The following is a 5,569-nucleotide window of genomic DNA, read 5'->3' as shown; positions in this document are numbered from 1 at the left end:
AAAATGGTGTCAACACACCACATAGGTTATAAAACACCCACCAAACCCTACACACCACATAGTGTTCATTAGACACTTTCAAGATTAGTTGCAATATTACTGCCAATATATTGGCAAGATATGGCCTTACACAGAATACTTCCTCCTCATAATACATAACCCGCCCCATAACCAGATACAGACAGAACATCAGATAAAACATAATAAAAGATACCAAAACGTATATCATATGCATGCTCGTATAACAAATACTAAACATGCTCATACATAATAGAACAGATCATATATATCATATTACACAATACTCATGTAGATGTTACTTACGTTAATTTCAATCTCACAGAGTGATAGATTTCATGTTTTAAATCTTATACCTCACATACCGACCCTACGGAAGGCCTACAGTTGATTGAGACGACATGTACGATCCTAGGAAAAAATTCTAAAATTTGGGTCCACAAGCTCGTGTGGCCCACACGGCTTGGCACACGGCTAACACACTCTCGTGTGGCCCACACAACCCAAAATGGCCATGGCCTATCACGCGATCGTGTGTTGCACATGGCCTATCACGCGGTCGTGTGTCGCACACGGCCTACCACACGGCCGTGTGGCGTCAACAGGCCTCAATTTCAACTTTCGCTGATCGCCTTTTTTTGAGTTTTTCGTTACACACCTAGCTCAATTTTGATGCAAATGTTCCTGCGAGATAACTAGAACCTAAAAATCAACAATAGAACATCTAGAATCAATATTAATTCCACAATTTTAATCGAGTAACCTCTCGACTATAATACAGCCAAAATCAAATTCAACTAAAAATTTCACCTATAACCATTTCAAAACTTACTCATGTCCATGGCAACCCATAAGCTTTAATTCGCAATAGGAGAATCTCAGATTTCTTGAATATCACCTAGCAATGATAATACACAGAGTCAAATTACACTTTAAACCTAATAAAAAAATTTAACAAAACTCCTACCAAAACAATAGAAACCATTACTTACGGACACTTAGAGAATATTAGTTGCCCAAAAGAGAGTAGAACCAAAACCGAAGTGCTGATTCATGTGGGGCAATTTTGGTAGAAAATTAAGTGAAAAAGAAAAAAAAAATAAAAAAAATGGAGAAAGAAGAAAGTGGGAAGTAGGAGAGGACCATGCAATTTGGGAAGGGAATTTTTGGAAAAGGGAAATAAAAAATAAAATAAAATAAAAATTAATTAATCCCATATCCCCTCAACCCCTATAATTTAGCCACTAATTCAAATTTAAACTAGCTCCACTACCTACTAACACCCAAATCCCATCCACATCCACAACCTTCCAAGAGTTACATTTTAACTCAACTTTCTTTATCTAAAAAGCACAAAAATACCCAAAATGCCCTCTCAGTGACTCAAACCAGCAACTCTAACCCCAACCTCCACACTAAAGCAGTCATCCGCTAGGACAGATCACCTTACTTGAAACCATTTAACAAAATAAAATAAAAATGTAACACCCCAAATTTTGGGGTTAAAAGTTTTGAGATTTATCAGCAGTGTCTGTGGCTAGATCAGACAATTGGGTTGGTTTCCACGTTTTAGTGTTAGAATGGGCCTGCTGGTCTAGTGGTTGGTAGTGTGCTAGTGTGCCTTTGGGTCCCGGGTTTGAGTCCTCGAGAGTGTTTTGATGGACCATTTTTTGTTTTTTTTAAAGGTTTAGGTAATTATTCTTTATTTTTTTACTGAGTGTTTATTGTTATGATTATTTTTATTTTGATTATTTTTATTTTCTTTGGAGGTTCTCCTCTTTCTTTTGTTTTCTTTTGTTCTTCTTTTCTTTTTTGAAAAGCGTGGTGTTGTATTTGATCACGAATCAGGTGTGGGTATCGTATCTTTTCTAATTTATTTGTGAAATCTCGTTTCGACTCTGCAAAAGTCGACATTTTGTGTGTGTGTTCACAAATTGGTTATTTATGATGTTGTACCGCTATTTTTATGCTTAGAACTTGTTGATTTGGTATAACTTTGAGTTTTCAAGGGCTGGGAAGTGCTTCAAGGGTGAAAGGACATTTTTCTGGGATGTTTTAGGGTGGTTTCATGACTACATTAGTGGCCACACGTGTGCAGTTAGGAATTAGGGTTCCGGGTAAATTTTGGTGCCACACGGCTTGGTCACACGACCATATGGCTGATTTGGGGATTTTTTTTTATTTCCACACAGCCGTGTCCCCTGGGCACACGGGTGTGTATGTTTAGGAATTAGGGATTTAGTGATTTGGTGCCATATGGCCTGGCCACACGATCGTGTGGCTAATTTGGGGATTTAGAAACCCCACAGAGGAGTGTGTTTTGGACACACGACCGTGTCTAGTGGGCACACGGACGTGTGAGAGCCTTACACGGTTGTGTCAGCCCTGTCCTCTATTTTAGCACAAATAGACAGAGTGTTACACGGCCTGTAGACACGGCCATGTCCCTGGCCCACACGGGCATGTGCCTCATCCACACAGATGTGTTGACCCCTCACATGGGCATGTTGACCCCCACTTGGTCTAGGCATTTCCACATGGCCAGAGCACACGGCTGTGTAGTCCTAAGGCCTCAACTTTAGTTCTGTGTATATTTTGATCTGAAAATATGTCTGTGTGTTCCGAACCTTGGCTAGGCTTTAGTGAGGGTAGTTAAGACTCTGATCTGGGCTTCAGGTTATGTGTTATTTGTGACTGATGTGTGAGATGTTTGATTCTGAACCCGCTTTGCTGGGTGTGTGTGCATATATGTTTCTGTCTAATTGTTTGTCGATGTGTTCATTGTTTCTATGAGATTGTATCCATACATACACTTCAATAAAGTAAATTTTGGGGTTGGTTGTAAAGAGAAGGAAGACTGATTCTGATTTTATCTAGCAGTTTACTTCAATTTTTTCGTACAGTGGTTTACCACACTGTACCGTAAATACGTCAGCTTTGTTGTGTACCATTATCTAATTTGGCAGTTTACTGCATCTACGTCAGCCCTAATACATATTAATATTTGAGTGGCTTAGTCCACATACATGGTGTGTAGGGTTGGATGGGCCTTTCGAGGTCCTATGTGGTGTGTTTGGTTGGATGAGCTTAAACAACTCTTTTGGGGTGTGATCGGGGGATGGAGAGGTGTTTTGGTTGGATGAGTGGGTTTTTATTACTTGACTGCATTCATTCGTATCTGTTTGAGTGTACTGGGTGTAAGATTATCTGACTGAATAACACTTGTGACTGAGTGTCTGTGTGTGACTTGGTGTTTTTGAGCTGTTACATTTTGTTGGGACGCTAGTTCCAAGATTACTTTCTGACTCTGTGTATATCCGTAAATATGTTTCGCTACTGATTAGGGTTCTGTAATTCTATTATTGGTCACGTGTCGAACTCACACTAAGCTCATGAAGCTCACCCCTTAGTGTTTCCTATGTAGATATGTTCGATTTTGGCAGCTGGACTCGGTATATGGAGGTCTCGAACTGTCACGGTTAAAAACAAGTTAACTATTTTTCTTTTCAGTTCCCATTTTGATATACTGCTATGAACTATAAGCTTTTACAAAAACTGTGATACCAGTTCTGTTTTGGATTTTTCTCGTAAATATTACTTTGTTCATAAGTTAAACTTAACTTTAATTTTTTTGATTGAAATCTAAATGATTAAACGTTTTGGTTCGTAAAGAGAAAAATGTGTTTGTAATGGATTTAAGATAATTTGTTTTGTAAAATTTTCTTACGATCACTTCGGTGATCAATGTAACCTCTGGGATTCAGTCTAAACTTCTAAGTCGGGTTTTAGAGCGTTACAAAAAAACATAAGCAAAAATTAAGGTGGTACAACTCTCTCCCCCAAAAAGAAATTTCGGCCTTGAAATTTACCTGACTCAAACATATGCGGAAACTATTGTCGAATTGAGTCTTCAGGTTCCCAAGTGGCTTCCTTTGTGCCATGTACCGCCACAAGACCTTTACTAACGGAATAGATTTCCTCATCAAGACTTTAATGTCTCGATCCAAAATCTGGACCGGCTTCTCCTCAACAAAAACAACATGAGATGGGTCCAACCGATACCACCTCAACATAGAGACGTGAAACACATCATGGATACGATCTAATTCCAAGGGTAGCTCCAGCTGATAAGCAACCAGTCCCGTATGCTTCAAAATTCGATACGACCCAATAAACCTAGGGTTCAACTTACTCTTACGTCCAAACTGCAGAACCTTCTTCCCTGGAAATACCTTGAGAAACACATAATCCTCAACAGAATACTCGATGTCCCTCCTTTTAATATTTGCATAAGACGTCTAACTGTCAAAAGTTGCCTTAATACAGCCTCGAATCAGTCTGACTTTGTCTTCAGTCTCAGAAACCAACTCTTGGCCCAAAACCCGTTGCTCACCCAACTCAATCCAATACAATGGAGTACAACACTTACGACTATATAGAGCCTCGTAAGGTGCCATCTGAATACTGGACTAGAAGCTGTTATTGTAGGCAAACTCGACTAATGGCAAAAAATCCTCCTAACTACCTCGAAAATCAATCACACAACTCCAAAGCATATCCTCTAGTATCTAAATCACCTTATCAGATTCACCACATGTCTGAGGATGAAACGTAGTACTGAAATCCAATCTTGAACTCAGAGCCTCATAAAGTTTCCTCCAAAACTGAGAAGTAAAACTAGGATCTCTATATGAAATAATCGAATTTGGTACCCTATGAAGTCTTAAAATCTCATAAATATATAGTTTGGCTAACTTTTGAAGAGAATAATCTACTCGAACAGGTATGAAGTGGGCAGACTTGGTCAACCAATCCACGATGACCCATACAGAATCCTTCTTAGTAGGTGTTATAGGCAACCCACTAACGAAGTTTATAGTCACACATTCTCATTTCCACATGGGAATCTTAATGGGTTGAAGCAAACCCGAAGGTAACTGATGCTCAGTCTTAACCTGTTGGCACGTCAGACAACGAGAAACAAATCTGTCACTTTCTTTTTCAAACTAGGCCCCCATTATAGTTTACAAAGATCTCAACACATCTTATTTCCACCGGGATGCATAGCATAAGGGCTACTATGCACTTCCTGCAGAATAGACTGTCTTAAATTAGAATCATTTGGTACATAAAATCGTCCTCAGAAACACAAGACCCTATCAATATTCAGCCCAAAGTCACACGTACTACTATCCTTTACCTAATGGAAATGCAGAACCAGAGAATCATCCCCCAACTATTTATCTCGAATCTGATCAATCCAAGTCGGCTTAACTTGCAACTCAGCTAGCAGAGTCCCATCATCAAACAAACATAGACGAGCAAACATTACCTTCAAATCAGACATTGCTCTACGACTTAGATCGTCGGCCACCATATTGGCCTTATCGGGATGATACTCTATAGTACAATTGTAATCTTTGAGCAGTTCAATCCAGCTACACTGCCTAAAGTTTAACTCCTTTCGAGTAAGGAGGTACTTAAGGCTCTTGTGATCGGTGTAGATGATACACCTCTCACCATACAGATAGTGCCTCCAAATCTTTAAAGC

Source organism: Gossypium hirsutum, chromosome D07 (genome assembly GCF_007990345.1).
Source record: "Gossypium hirsutum isolate 1008001.06 chromosome D07, Gossypium_hirsutum_v2.1, whole genome shotgun sequence".
Taxonomy (NCBI): Eukaryota; Viridiplantae; Streptophyta; class Magnoliopsida; order Malvales; family Malvaceae; genus Gossypium; species Gossypium hirsutum.
Note: the sequence above shows the minus strand (reverse complement) of the source record.